The sequence below is a fragment of the Lycorma delicatula genome, chromosome 7 (genome assembly GCF_047948215.1).
Source record: "Lycorma delicatula isolate Av1 chromosome 7, ASM4794821v1, whole genome shotgun sequence".
Classification (NCBI taxonomy): domain Eukaryota; kingdom Metazoa; phylum Arthropoda; class Insecta; order Hemiptera; family Fulgoridae; genus Lycorma; species Lycorma delicatula.
The window spans coordinates 43974398-43990364 of NC_134461.1; the positions used below are offsets into that span (position 1 = coordinate 43974398).

The 15967-nt window shown below is 29.5% G+C and overlaps 1 long non-coding RNA gene across 1 annotated transcript in view; it reads right to left on the reverse strand.

The window, feature by feature from the left end:
- LOC142327493 (uncharacterized) overlaps positions 1-10676 on the reverse strand; it is a 37654-nt gene extending 26978 nt beyond the window's left edge. Inside the window, exon 1 of the long non-coding RNA XR_012757000.1 lies at positions 10538-10676. This is a non-coding gene — a long non-coding RNA (uncharacterized LOC142327493). The remainder of the gene's footprint in view (positions 1-10537) is intronic.
- Positions 10677-15967: the final 5291 nt, after the last annotated feature.

The window sequence follows — 15967 nt, forward strand, 5'->3', positions numbered from 1 at the left end:
AAATGAAGCTTGGGATTATGTTGAACTATAGGGTTACTTACATTGTCATTGAATAAATAATATTGTTTCTAGTCATTTGCCTCTAATTTTTGAACAGCTCTCGCATATAATGTAATGCACCTTAAGGGTCATTCAGTTTTAAGACTGCCACCTACCACTTTGAACTGAACCCGACTGAAAATGTGATCACCAATGAAATATCTGCGATAGAAGTTTGAAAGCACGGTTTAAAATTGGAGATTGATATGTGAACTAGTTAAAATGATGGGAAAATATTTGTATCTAACAAAGATAAGTAGTGAAGATAGTTTTATTGATAAATGTTGATGGCAATGAAGATATTCAGTCGACGCTGAATAAATTAATCAATACTTGCTAGGAATTAACGATAGACTATTTATATTGGCTAACAATTAAACAGATAGTAGAATACAATTATCAATATTGTGTCGGTGTCAAATTCGTTTTGATAGCAACAATAATACAGCAAGTCTTCACTGTTAATTTCTATAGAAATACAAATAAGTTTTGAAAGCACTTCTTTGCGCTTTGCTACTATTTTTTTGTCTCATACTAGGTATCTAACATTTTAGTAAAAACCAGAATTCCTTTTATTTTTTTCACCTTTTCTTTTTTTTCATTTGTCATCTATAAATACTGTATCCAAATAATATAAATTCCCCCACCTGTACCTATTATTACCAATTTTTTATATACAAAGAACAAGCAGATAAATTGTCTGCGTCCCAGAGGTGTGGAGAATTGACCAGTTCCTTTCTCCTTTAGAAGCGTAGAATAAAAGATTAATATTTATGAAGATTTAAAAGATAATACTTACATATACAAATATTTAATTTTATTGTTAATTTTAAATTCATATAGCTTAAACTATTGTAATCTATATATACTTATCCGTTTTTCCTTTTGTAGAGCTGAAATCTATGTTACTGTAAAGGAATAAATGAATTTCTTACTAGTTTAATAAATTAATACAAATAATTTTCAGAATTGGTCATAACCGACTTATTCTAAAAGTAATTGTTATGTTTTAATAATATTAAGATTCAATAAAACTTACAAATTCTCTACTATAATATTTTATTATTTTTTTGAGGTAGGAAGTCCTCAAGGGGAAGACGGGTCCAATTGTCACGCCTCCCCCTCCATATCTAGACCTTAGGGACTACCAGAGGTCATCTTCATGGTCTCAAGACATATCTCATCTGACCACTGTCAAAATGGCATCGATGCAAATGTCAGCAGACTTTTCCAGTATACAAACGTGCATGGAAACTTTTCAGTGGCAGAATAGATATTTAGGCGGTTAGTAGTAGGGTTAAATATTTTCCTGGGTTCTGGGAATTCGTTTCGTTTTGTCGATTTATCCTTTGTGTTTTGTGTGTTAAGTTTTCAGTTTTTTGTTTTACGAGTTGTGTTATTTTTGATGCTTTGATAGGTTTGATTATTCTGCGGTATTTGTTATTTTTATTTTGTTTCACTTAGGTTTTAGGGGAAAGATTTTCTGTGTCTTTATCTAGATCTTGCCAGTAAATTTTTTCATCTTTACAATTCCCATGTGAGTGTGATGGAGTTCTATGAGAACTATTTGATGCATTGAAGTTGGTACAACTACTCATTGCCCATTACAGATTATGCCATTTTGAAGGTAATACTCAGAATCATAATTTTCGCCATTCAAAAGGTCTGAGTTCAGTTTTGATTAGTGTTCATCAGGTGAAGTTTCTTCAGCGAGAGTTTTATAATTTAATGTTTTGTTGGAAATGTTAGAGATTATTTCATTAAAACTTAGAGATACTTCTTTCACATACTGTTCAATTTGAGAAATATTTGTGTAGAATGTGAGTCAGTTGATGGTTATCGGTACACAGTATGAACTTTTTGCCATATATATATATATATATAAAATAATAGAATTTTTTTTAGGGCAAACAGATCCCCTCCCTGTCAAGCTGGCTATAATTCATCTCGATTTTGGTTAGTGAACAAGAAGCAAAAGCCAGAGGCTTTTCTACTTTGTTTATTGTATGAGAAAGTATTCCCGATATCCCTGTTGGAGAAGTGTCGTATGTAGTTCACTGTCAGTGAAAGGTCTGAATTGAATGGAGTTAGTACATGATCACTTGCGATTTCATTTTTCAATTGTATAAATGCCACTTCACATTTTGAGGACCATCTGGACCTCAAGGGGAAGACGAGTCCAATTGTCACTCCTCCCCCTCCATATCTAGACCTTAGGGACTACCAGAGGTCATCGTCATGGTCTCAAGACATATCTCATCTGACCACTGTCAAGATGCCATCGATGCAAATGTCACAAGTGACATTCACATCAGTATATTGCGCCTAGCTCAGAACCTACAATCAAATAATTTTATCAGGTCCTCAACAGGACCACCTGACTAGGCTGATGCAACCACTATCCTACCCGGTATTAGGGATGAGTTCAGCACACAACTCAGGCATCCAACTTACCCATAAAATAATAAACAACAAACTAAATAAACTGACCAAAAAATAAATAAAAATTAATCTATCCATAATACAAAACAGTAACTGAATAAACAATAAATACCAAACCAAAATAACACCTCAAGAACACACAAAAAGAAGCTCTATAAATACTAATTATAAAAGTACCCTAGAAAAACAAACTATTAACCCTAATAAACAAAACCTAAATTTTAAACTTAATAAATCACAAACGAGAAACAAGAAGTGGACAGTCATAACATAAACTAAACAAATCACGTAAAACCTAAGAAAAATATGCTTCAATACATAAAACAAGTAGAGATTTTGGAATCAGTAAATATGATTAGATTAAAAGATTAGCAAAGAATAGAATGGTATGATGATAATATCATGCCAGTCAATTCTGATGACTTAAAACAGAAGTTGAGCAAACTTTAAAATGTAGACATTGTTTAGAAACAGATTATCTTTTGTTTATGTTTATAAAGACATAAACATATGACTAAACATGTTTAGTGACAACAGAATGTGTGATTTTAGATAATGAAAGAAAACAATGGAATATTAATGTTAATCGACCAGTTCTTTTTTAAAAGAAAAGCATTTTATGATATTGGTTAATATAATGTCCTTAAGAAATTACAAAATAATCAAATTACAAAGCAATGCACTGGTACAAAATAAATAATAATAACAAAATTGAATATTTTAAAAATGTTGAAGCTTACAAAACCAAAGAATATCCCACCCAACTATTTAACAACATAATCACTGTATAATACAGTTATAACTGTTATTGTAAGCTTGTTTAATAATAATATGACCTATTTTGTTAGGATAAAAAGAGAAAGTTGCTTTCTTACAAAAAACAAACCTTTTGTTTTGAATTTTATGTATTTGTATGTGGGGTAATATGTGGTCTATTCATTTTAAAAGAAATGAACCAGTGTCCGACTGTTATATTGCTAATACATTTTCATATTGAAAAAGAGTAAATACAGTAGCAAACAAATTAATCTGAACAAAGGAAATTTTTATTCTGTTGTAGGGAATTTTCATTTTGTTGCGACTGCTTGGTGTTTGGTGTTTCAGGTTTGTTGTTAGTTCATATAAAAACAGAATTAGTGATTTTTATGCTTTTATAATTCATTGTCAATTAGTTTTTGGTAACCTTGTGAGTTTCTATAAGTTTGCTATTAGTTTCTAGTTAATATAAGGGATATTACCCCACGAAAGCAATAAAAAATTGTCGTTCTGTCCCAAAACACACAAATGACTCAAAGACAGATTGCCAGTGAGTGTACTGTGAGATTAGGTACTGTAAATGAAATCTTGAAAAGGTTTAGGAAAACAGATTCCGTTTCTCCAAAGAGAAAAAGTAAATGAGGACAGAAAAAGAAAACCACACCTACACAGGATCAATTACTATTAAGGAAAAGCAAAATTAATCCACAATTGTCAGGGACTTGAGAACCAGTGAGTCCCACTGGTCAGAAACATTAGTCCAATGTTTCTGATATGACAGTTTGTAGAAGATTTTTGACAGTGGGAATGATTGTTCAGAAACCTAAAAAGAAGCAGTTACTGATATAAGTTATGAAGACAAAAGACTTCAATGGGCAAAGGAACATGAAGAATGTAATATTTAGATGTAAAAATAGAGTTATTTTTTCAGATGTGTCTCATTGAAAAGATAATTCATAATTATCATCATCTCTTAATTCCACGCATGCACGTATAATCCCTTACTTACTCCCTCAAAGTTTCATTCAAATAAATGTAAAAAACCAGTCAGATATAGTAATGCAGGTGCCAACATATTGTTTAGTAGATGTCATTTTATTAGAGGAAGGGCTTTTTTAATAAGAAAAAAATTTAATATTTTCTTTTTAATTGAATATTTTTGAAAAGAACAAACAGTCACATTATTATATTATTAATATCAATAAACAGAATATAAATGATAAATAATAAAAGCATATTCATAAAAAAAATGTAAACAAACATTAACAAATTACAAAATAGCACTACCAATTTTCTAATCTTACATAGATACCATTAAGTGATCTTAATACCATCTGTATTCCAAGAATAATTTCTGGACAATCAACTGGTGGCAAAATCTTAAAGCTTCTTAAAATTGCACTTACAATTATTTTTATTTCAAGCATACCAAATTTTTGACCTGTAACACAGTATTAATTACTATAAACAGTTATTGAAAAGTGATAAATTATTTTATTTATGATGAGACATAAGTTTTGTATACATTTGAAAACTAATGATAAAACACTGCTAGATTTACATAGTAACAAATTTGTATACTTTGTTCTGTATAAAAGGTTGAGTTAAAGCTTATGGTACGTAATTCTTTAGATTCAGTATACAGAATCCAGTATAAAGACTCTCAACTGGCCTTCGTTATTGTGACTGAAGTCTTGCCTTAATATTAGAAGGGAGACAGGATAAGGAAAAAAACTACTATTTAGGGAAAATTCAGTTTACTGCCAAATTTGGTTTTTGAACTACATCTACATTGCTCAAATAAAACATTATGTATATTTTTGCTTATTTGGATAGTATTTGAATTGTATTCTAGCATGCGTAAGGAATTTTGTAAAGAAGTACATCATAGATTTTTGTAATAGTTTTTTTTAAAAATTATTTCTTGATTTAATTCATTGCCAGCTTTTGAGAAATATAAAAAAAATATTTCTGATTAATTATGATCAAGGAGTGATAATTAAGCAGAGAAATATAAAGCGGTAAATTATTTTCAGTAGGAATGATGACTGTCTTGTTAATCAATCACATAAATAATGATGATGTTAATCCTAAAGGTAATATTTCCAGTGATATGAATGGCTAAGTAGACTTCCAACAGAACTAAGGATTGGAAAAGCATTATTTTTCTGAAATTTGGGGCTGCTGTTAGCTAAATCTAAATTGATAGAAAAGTCTTTTAAGAATTACTTTTCATCAAATCAAAAGACAAAAGTAAGGAATGCTAGTAATAATCAAAACATGAAAAATGTTACGTTTACTTCTGCACCAAAAAAACAAAAAAACTGAGTCATTCTTACTATATTGAACACAGAATTTTTGTTTAAGAGAACAAGAAAGAGATTCAATTTGTTCTCACAATTCACTGTTTAATATTTTAGAAAAATAATTAAAAATTTATTAAAGTAATAAACAAAACATAAAAATAATTACTTAGTTTTGTAAAATTATTTTTAAAAAAATTAATTGGAAAGAAAACTTATCAGTATTATTGCACATGTATTCTGTCTAAGCATTTGAAATTGATAATATGATCAAGCCTATAAGCATTTTATTAAGCTTAGCCTATAATGAATCTAAACAAATGTCCAGGCATAAAAGAGGCCTGTGCATTTATTGTTAGTGCTTCGTGCAGTTAATCTTACAATAAAGACAAACAAGTTTATAACATTTTACATTACTTTCAACTTTCTGCTTATTTAACTTTTAACATAATACAATTCTGAGCCACCTCTGAATGAATGTTTCAAAAGCAGCGATGAAGAATCAGGGAGTACTGAAGAAGACAACAATGATTTTGATTTTGAATTATCTTCCAATAAGCCACATCTTATATCACAAGGTGAATTAAATGACTCGGTTAGAGATTAAAATTTTTTCCAAAAAATCAAGTTGAACTGTTAGGACCATTCATAGATTCATCCAAGTATAGTTTTTTAAGTGGTTCTACTACCCAACAGTAACAAATATTCTTTGATACCAATTGCTTATGGTATTAATTTGAAAGAGACATACGATGTGATGAAAGATGTTTTAGAAAAAATAAATTATAAAAAACATAGCTGGAATATATGTGGTGATTTGAAAGTTATAAATATTCTGCTAGGCATACAGTTAGGTAGATGTGTTTTATTTGCGAACGGGACAGCCGAGCTAGGGATAAATATTATGTTACCAAAGAGTGGAAAAACGAGACAACTTAACTCCAAATGGAAAAAATATTATTCATGAGCCCTAAGCTGAACCCAAAAAAATATTTTTACCCCCTCTCCATATTATCAAGCTAGGACTAATGAAAAATTATGTAAAAGCAATGAAGAAGGATAGTCCGGGATTTTTGTACATTAGGCAGAAATTTGTGAATGTAAGTGAAAGAAAAATTAAAGAAGGAATATTTGTTGGTCCTCAAATAAGAGAGTTGGTCAAAGATGATGAATTTAACTCAATGTTAAATAATGTAGACTGCAGCTTGGGCGTCATTTAAAGACGTTGGCAAAAATTTTCTTGATAAATAAAAATCCGAAAATTACCACAATATTGTTAATCAACTTCTTACTTCATATAGAGCTATGGGATGTAATATGTCTTTGAAAATACATTTCCTCCACTCATATCTGGATTTTTTCCCGGACAACCTCGGAGACGTAAGTGACGAACACAGTGAACGTTTTCACCAAGACATTTCGGTGATGAAAAGCCGCTATAATGGGAAATGGAATACTTACATGTTAGCCGATTACTGTTGGCCATTAATTCGGGATGTGTCTGAGGTTATTTATAAAAGAAAAGCATTAGCGAAATCATTCTAACACAGGTATGGCCATGCAAAATTATCAATTTTGCAGATTTTAACAATATTTTCCCTTAATTTTTTTTTTTTAAGCGTAATTTATTTAAAACTAAGGGTGATAGAAAAATTGTATTTAGAGATCTGTAATGTACGCAAAAAAAAAAACAATTCAAGAAATGGTATTACACTTAGTTTTTTGTTTATCAGCGTAATATTTTCAGAAAAACGTTTTTGCAAAATCACACCCCTACCAAAAAAAAACTAAACTAATGGCAAGTGGGCATACTGCGTCAATAGTACCCATTGTCATCATAAGGAGCGCCAGTGTAGCACTGACGTACGGTATGCGCTAGCGCTTAGAATTATTGAATTAAATAAACTAAACAATATTATTTATACTATTATATAAAGAGGAAGGGGTTTTTTTTCGGGATAAACGAAAAACTACCCGATCTAGCGTTACTATTTTTTATCGATCTTTCTTGGCATAACCGAGAAGATTTTTGGATATATTTTATCTCGAAAAAAAATTATAATGTAGTAGTGGAGGTTTGCCAGTTGAAGCACAAACTTTAATAAATTGTGAACTGTGAGTGTCTATCACTGTGTGAGCTGGGTTTGGACTGATTGATTATGGACATGTAAATCTATTTCTTGAGTTTCATGAGGTAAAACCGATTTTTGAAACCCTGTTATTTTTTTAATTTCTCTGTAACAAATGAAGAAATCAGTTTGATTTTGATGAGTGTAATCTTCATATCAATAAACCAATTTGTAGGTTTTGAAATTCGACCTTGAAAGGAAATGAAGTAAGGTAAAAAAAATGTTAAACAATGATTATAAATTTTCCCAATTCCGACTATGGTAAACGAGATATTCAGTAGGTTTGGGCTTGCAAATACTCTTCAGATGAATATTTAAAAACCATTTTTGGGTTTGTTAATTCCGATTTTTTAAGGGTGCAGCGCTGTGGCTCAACAACCACAGCCACTGCCACCGTTAATGTATGAGTGACTGGCTGCATCTGTCTCCAGTTACTTGACTAATAAACATAAAATAAAAAATATATAGAAAAAACTTTTTAAAAACCACTCTTATATTAAATGCACTAAAACTTAGAAAATAATTTTAGGATAGTATCTCAGAATGGATTTGACAACAAGCTTTGATAGTGATAATTATACGTTAAAGTCATAGCTTCAAATTAAAAATTTCATATTTTTGTCAATTTTTTCATATGTGTGACTTACGCTATATGACTTGTAAGTAAACTCATATGCTATGACTTTCACATAATCTTACATATCACCATCAAAGCTTGTTGTCAAATCCATTCTGAGATACCATCTTAAAATTTTTCTGCTTTTTTAGTGCACTTTTAATATAAGAGTTGTTTTTAAAAAGTTTTGTCTATATATTTTTTATTTTCTACTTTTTAGTCTTCATAAGTTTATACTTTACAGCTAAGCTAGCGCACAGGTTTCAGCGATTACATGAAATTTTAATGTTTGCCTCAGCCGTAGAAAAAATACTTTCGTTCAATTTAATCAATTGAAACGACAATATCACAAACATGGATAATTCTTTAACTAAGAAAATATGCGTGTAATGTAAATGAGATTACGTAAGTTGAAGGGGCATTCTTTTCAACTTTCATTCATTTGAATGAATCAGCGGAAGTGCTTCAAAATTCAATTGAAAAGATACGTACCGTGAATTTCACATATATAGTCCAAGAGCAAGTTAATATAAGAGTGGTAAAAATAAAAAGATTGACTCCTACGGGAAACGCAATTAACCATATAGCACGGGCGAAGCTGCGTTGGGGATCTAGTATTATATAAAAAGATGAATATTTTAAATTAAGTTTTGTATATACATGTGTGTGTGTGTGTGTAAGCCGTTCATCAGAAACAATCCGCAGTTGCACGATTTTCCCGGAAAGCAGCTTTAGCCGCGTGACGGTAAACTCCTACAACTGTGTTAGCCTTTTTAAATTCTCTGATATTTCGGGTTCAGGAAAAATTTTGTAAATATATTAAAAATAAATTTTCAATTTCGATTTGTGCACAGAATGACTATTTGATATCAAGGTTTTGCCCTTTACATAACGCCAAATGCTTCTAGGACTTAAATAATAGTATTTATATAAACTGGAAATAAAAAATAATAATGAACATTTTCCATTTTATCTACTTTAGGGTAGTTTAAATGGAAATTTCGAATTGTATTCCTATATATGATATATTGTATTCCTATATTTGATAGTTTAAATGTGTATCGAGTGTTTGCATTCTATTTATTATGTTAATATAATCCAATCAAATTAGGAAATCTTAATGTTGTTTCTCCTTGTTACATTACTTGATGAAAGATCGCACTTAGTTGCATAACTCGGTTTCTTTTGCCTTGCCCATATTCAACACCCTCACCACATTTCTACGTAACCTTCTTTTAATACCATTCTTTGAGACTCGTTTAGTTCAGGATCCCAGAAGTCAAATTCACGTACGTTACCTTGTATTTTATTACATTTGTTTATGTATTTTCTGTTCTACCACTGTCATTTTTAAAACTACAATTTAAAATTCAAACGTGAGGGCTTAGCTCAAAATCCAATCTAATTTTTCCGTAATTTGGATTTTGAGAGAACAGGTAACGATTTTCATCGTAACTCGATTGTTTAAAATCGTGATTGAATAAGAGGTGATTTTTTAAAATAAATTTCGTTATATTTCCCCAAAATAAAACGTAATAATTTAACACGTTCAACGCTGCAAGAAATTTGAATTTTTCCCGTCGGATAAATTAAAAGAACATTTAAGTTTAAATTTGAAAAATGTACGATGACAATCGTCCGCCATCGTCAGGAAGTCAAATCATACGGCTATAGCGGACGACATTTGTCGTCCGTAACAACCAAGCAGTGTTTACCTACTAATAAAAAAGATAAATTGTGCAGGTTATATTTATTATTTTTCTTAAAATCATTTCGTAATAGAAGTTTGTAAAATTGTTAATCCATTTTTTTTTTAAATGATTAATTATGTATAACATACATACACGTTCAAACATATAAAACTGGCGTCAAGATTTGGAAACATTAATGCTGCAATGTTTTGCATAACACGATATAGTTATAATGAAATGTAAATAAATATGGTTTTCGTTTGAAAAATTATAACGCCAATGTTTAAACTGGGTTACATTTTTAATCTATTACGATATATCGAATTCACTGATCCATATTAAAATAAAATTGGAAAAAAAACATTATACTAAAAGCTAAAAAGTTATAAAACAATTAAAAATCTTAACTGAAATCAAACTTTAAAATTGTTAATGGATATTTAACATTTAGCTCCTGGGTTTTATATAGCGAAATGTACGCTTGAACATAATGAAAGTTGTAGTTAGACTAGTTTTTTAGAAGTTTAATAATTAAATTTGAATAACAAATTATTTTCTTACCTGATTGTTAGAAATTTATTGAAGTATTTCGAGTTGTATTGATGATGTAAATTTAATTTACTGCAAATTATTTTAAAAAACTAATTTACAAAAAATGTTCAAAATTCATCAAAAATTAAGACGTTGAAAATACAGTCGAACGAAAGTTATCAAACGAATGAGCGAACAACACTGAATGCGGGGGTTTATAACAAATTTTTCCAAGGACAGCATACTCAGACATCACAACACAGTATAATTATTATAATAATGAGTTGTACTCTTCATACACTGCGTTCAACGTGTTAAAAAAATTAATTGGCCAGTAATATAAAGTTTTACAAATCTTAAAGCGGAATTTTTTTATTTTGTAGGAAATTTAAGATTTAATGTATAAACTAAATTTTATATAATATTTCAGTTCATTCTTGAAATATGAATTGCAATTTAAAAATCGTAGAAAAGCAGGCCGACAAAGAAAGCAAAGCGTTATGAAACTACGTATTAAGAGATTTTGTCTTATTTATACTAAAGTTTATATTTTGGGATAACTAAATCACACTCAGTTAATATTAACAACAATGAAAGAAGCTCAGTTACATTAGTGATTTTTAATTGTTATGACCAAACCAGACCGTAATAATATTTTCAGAGCGTATCACGAAGTTCTCCCGATACTTTCATAACCTATTCTATTTGTAAAAAGTAACGAAAAAGTTCATGTAAAAATATGTTCTAAAATGCTTCGTTTGAGAGTTACAGCTAGTGAAACATTTCGCTCTGTTTTCAGCTACTCCGGTGAAATGAGTTAGTACTAAAAGTTTTAGGACGTTAATTAATGAGCTGAATTAGTGCTTTCTTATGGTGTTCTACCTGAAAAAAAAATTGGTCCCAGAACCGTATCTGCTGCAGATAACAGTTTTTGAAAAATCTGTGTGAAAATCAATAAATTGGGATAAAAAACCTGTTTTTTATGTTTGACGTCCAATAACTTTGTTGAATTAGGAATAAACACATAAAACTTTAAAAGACTTGTAGACAATTTAAATCTGAACAAAATGGTATAAGAAGATAATTTAAATAAGATAGAGAAAAATTAAAAAATTCGAATTTTATTTAGAAACAGTACAATAGACCTAAACACATTAAACGTACCAGTTTATAATAAATGTTCAAAGATGGCTAGCCATTTTCAACACATTTCATGGCACACCTCTGTACTGTTTTTTTGCTCATTTTAGTTCTTCAGTTTTGTTCTTAAGTTGCTCAGCTGCATCCATAATGCGGAAAATTAATTTCTCACGAGAATGTATTTTTGTTTTCTAAGCAATATTTTTCATACATCCCATACGAAAAAATTTAAAGATGTTAGATCAGGCTATCTTTGTGGCCAGGAATATGGACCTCCTTGACCGATCCATTTCTCAGGAAATTATGAAGTTATGAAAACGGCACAAAAGACATAGGGAAGGGGCCACCGTGCTGGAAATTTACTTTGTGTCTCAGCGCATCTTCAAGCAGCTGCGGAAATTCTTCTTGAAGAAAGTGCAAGTAGACTTCAGCATTTAAGGGGCCAGGTCCATGAATGGTCCAAACTGCTGATTGTGAAGAAGGCTGCATTGTACTTTGACGCTAAATCGGTGTTGAAAATTGTATTCCACCGTTCATTAATATTTACTTCTGTACGTAAGTATCTCGCATAATTCAAAAACGAATAGCCGTAGGATGTTGAAATTTTGGATTTAGGACTGTTGTAACATCTATTTGTGCACCTCCCATTTTGATTGCAATCGACTGAACCAAAAGTTTCCAAAGAGCCCAAATTTTTGGACTAAAAGAAATCCAAATTTTTTGGATTTTTGACTTTTTCTTATCTGCAGTAATAAGCCCTCATTGAGAGTTTTTTTAACAATATATCATAAATGGTACTTTATTTTCATTGGTATGGTTACTTTATCAATTTTTTAGTCAAAAACTATAAGAAATAAATAACTTTCCCTTTAATTAACGTAAAAATTTCAAATTGACTTAATTTCACCAGGGTAGCTAAAATCTGAGCAAAATCTTTCACCAGCTGAAGTTTGTAAATGAAGCATTTAAAATATATGTTTATATGAACTTTTTCCATTATTTTCAAGAGTAGAATAGGTTGTGAAAGTTCTCAGGAACTTTGTGGTAAACTCTGTATATGTATATATATATTTATGTATATATATATATATATATAAATTATATATACATATATTTACAGATCTACCCTTTCACAGGTAAATTCAAGTTGCTTTAAAAGATCACTCAACATTTTTAATAATATCCATAAAAGTTGTAGTTACTGCAGTTTACTGAACAACTTTAAGTTACTGATTTAATAATTTTAGATATGAATCTGTTTATATCTGTTATATTTGTCCTGTTTGGAATCGACCGTATTTTAAAATCATTAAAGTTTAGAAAATTTTAATATCCTACGAGTACAAATTCAAAAAAATGTGTAATTATAAGATCAATAATTGAGTGTATTTCCTTTTTGAAGCGAAGTTTCTTAACACAGACTTTGGAATGGGGAGTCAACTGAAAAAAAAACAAGCAACAAGAAATAGTGTCACTCACCAGCTGATTCCCTCATTATGCCTACTACATGTAATGCAGTACAGCTGACCATAAAGTATAGAATACACGTGCTCCAACTTATAACCCTTTCCACTCTGACCAGCATCTTTGTGTGGGGTAGTAAAAATATTTAACCCACTGGGTTGGTCTAGTGGTTTTCCCAAATCAGCTGGTCTGGAAGTCAAGAGTTCCAGCATTCAAGTCCTAGTAAAGGAAGTTACTTTTATACAGATTTGAATACTAGATTGTGGATACTGGTGTTCTTTGGTGGTTAAGTTTCAATTAACCACACATCACAGGAATGGTTGAACTGAGACTGTACAAGACTACACTTCATTTACACTAATACATATCATCCTGATTCATCCTCTGAAGTAATACCTGAACGGTAATTCCTGGAGGCTAAACAGGAAAAAAAGAAAGAAGTACTTTATTATCATAGAAGTAGGGTTATATTTACATCATACTTTTTGAGATTAGAACTGCAGATTATGCTTGTAAAGTTAATGGAAAGCATTAACTTGTAAATACATACACTTAATAATTAAAAAAAAAATCATAATTTATTGGCAATACTTAATAAATTGCTAAATACATGTAATTATTTATTTGAGAGGATGTTTGTTTAGCCTGTCAAAGTTACTAATCTAACGTAATATTATAACTAATAATTATGTTTTATTTATTTAATAGCTAGCAGTGTACTTAACTGAAACATTGAAATACTTATTCTCAAAATGTTTTGAAAAATATATATCTAGTAATTTGGTAAAATTGATCGATAAGTTCAGAGTTATGTAAATATTTAATTAGTGATGTTCTCTATTCAGTAATTTGATTTATACATATAACATTTTTTTTATCGTGTTTTTTTTTTAATAAAATACAGATGTTTTAGCTGTTAAATATAATTCAAAGAAATTTGGTCGTTGTGTTTGACAGCGGCCATCTTGCATTGATCTGATTGGTTTTCCTTTGTTTACATTTCCAAATTAAAAATGTACAAATTAAAAATAGATAGATAGATTTATTAAAAATTGATGTAAACAATCTTTGATGCGGGTTATATATCGTGCTAAAATTTGAGCTCAATCGGTGCAGAACATTTTGAGTTTTTGAATCCGTACACAAACGAACTTAACATTTTTATATATATAGATATATTATTAAATATCCAGTAATTCATTACTACTATAATTATTTTTGACGACGATTAAGTATTTTTTATTTCAGTGTATGATTGTTTTATAAATTAAATAGGTATAATTTTTTATTTATTTTTTAACACATACACATTTTACTCAATATAACCCTAACCAACACAATCATGCTGGTCACTTTTCATGGAAAATATAGATTTTTTTTCTGTTATTCAGAGGTAGACATAGGATAAAAAACATTAAAAAGATGTGAAGATATTAGTAAAAACGTTTTCAAGGTGAAAAGAGATAACAATCATTAAACTTCAATATTTTTTGTTTAAATCTTTTTATGTTTTATGTAAATTAATATTTTTTATAATATGTAAATTTCATTATTAGTTCATATTTCTTATTAATTAAAAAAGTTTTCATTTGTGTATATTGTGTATATGTTATTTTACCCATTAATAATTCATAAAATGTTGCATAAGAAGCTTCGCTTCCGTCGGTCGGTTCGTGTGTCCACGAATCGACGTTTTAATTTTTTAATGTACAGTTGTGTATATTTGGGTGATAAAACAATTTTAAAAAAAAGTTTAGAGTAAAATACTTGTCAGTTTACGTACGTTATTACATAATATACAATAAGTTTTTGCTCTGAAAAAAATTGTGTCATGTTATTATTGAGAAAGTGTTTAACTTAATATTTTATTTAGAAGGGAGAATTAAAGAATCATAATTCATCTTACCTTATCAGTACCAAATTATTATGCCATTCTTATCTTATACCGATCTCCTTGGCGGAGTTCCGGGTTTGAATCCCAGTCAAAATTTAATTTTCCATATCCTACGCGCAACCTTCAAGCTTAAGCATCGATATCATCAAACAAAAAAAATAAACTTTACCAATTAATGAACACACAAATAAAATGTACAATAGAATGCATTTTCCGAAAATTCAATTTTTTACTACTTATGTTATTTTTTCTCAAAATTTGTAATACCTACAGGTTTGAAATTTGTTGGAGAGTTTCCTACATATATTATTCACAAAGTAACACAGGGATTTAAAGATTATCACATAATTACAAAAATTAAAAATAATATTGCGACTAAAAATATCGTAAAAAGTAGTCACCGGCAAAAAAGTTTATTACGTTTATGAAAAGAAACGTTTTTGAAAACCCCTCCATTAAAATTGAGATAAGGAAATGGTATTCAGCATAAAAAAATTTCAGGTTGAAATCTCAGATAGTTTTAGAGAAAAAGGAACATGAATTTGCTCACGACTGATTGCAATCGACTGGGCCAAAAGTGCCCAAAAAGCGTAAATATTTGTATTACAAAAAAATCTAATTTTTTTGGATTTTGGACTTTTTCTTGGCTGTAGTAATAAGCCCTCATTGAGAGCTTTTCAACGATATATCATAAGTGGTACTTATTTTCATTGATTCCAGAGTTATAGCCAAATAAAATTTTAATTAATGAAATATTTGGATCATTCTAGAGGAAGGCCTATCGGTTCATTAATAATTTTAGCCTCTGATAGAAAAAAATTACAATAAATAATATTCAATAATAACAATAAAATAAATATTTAAAAAAAATCAAACGTTATTAGTGAAATAAAATCTTATGTACTTTCAAAAACGTGCCGTAATTTAATAAACGTACAAGGAAGTCAAGTGGCCACATCAGA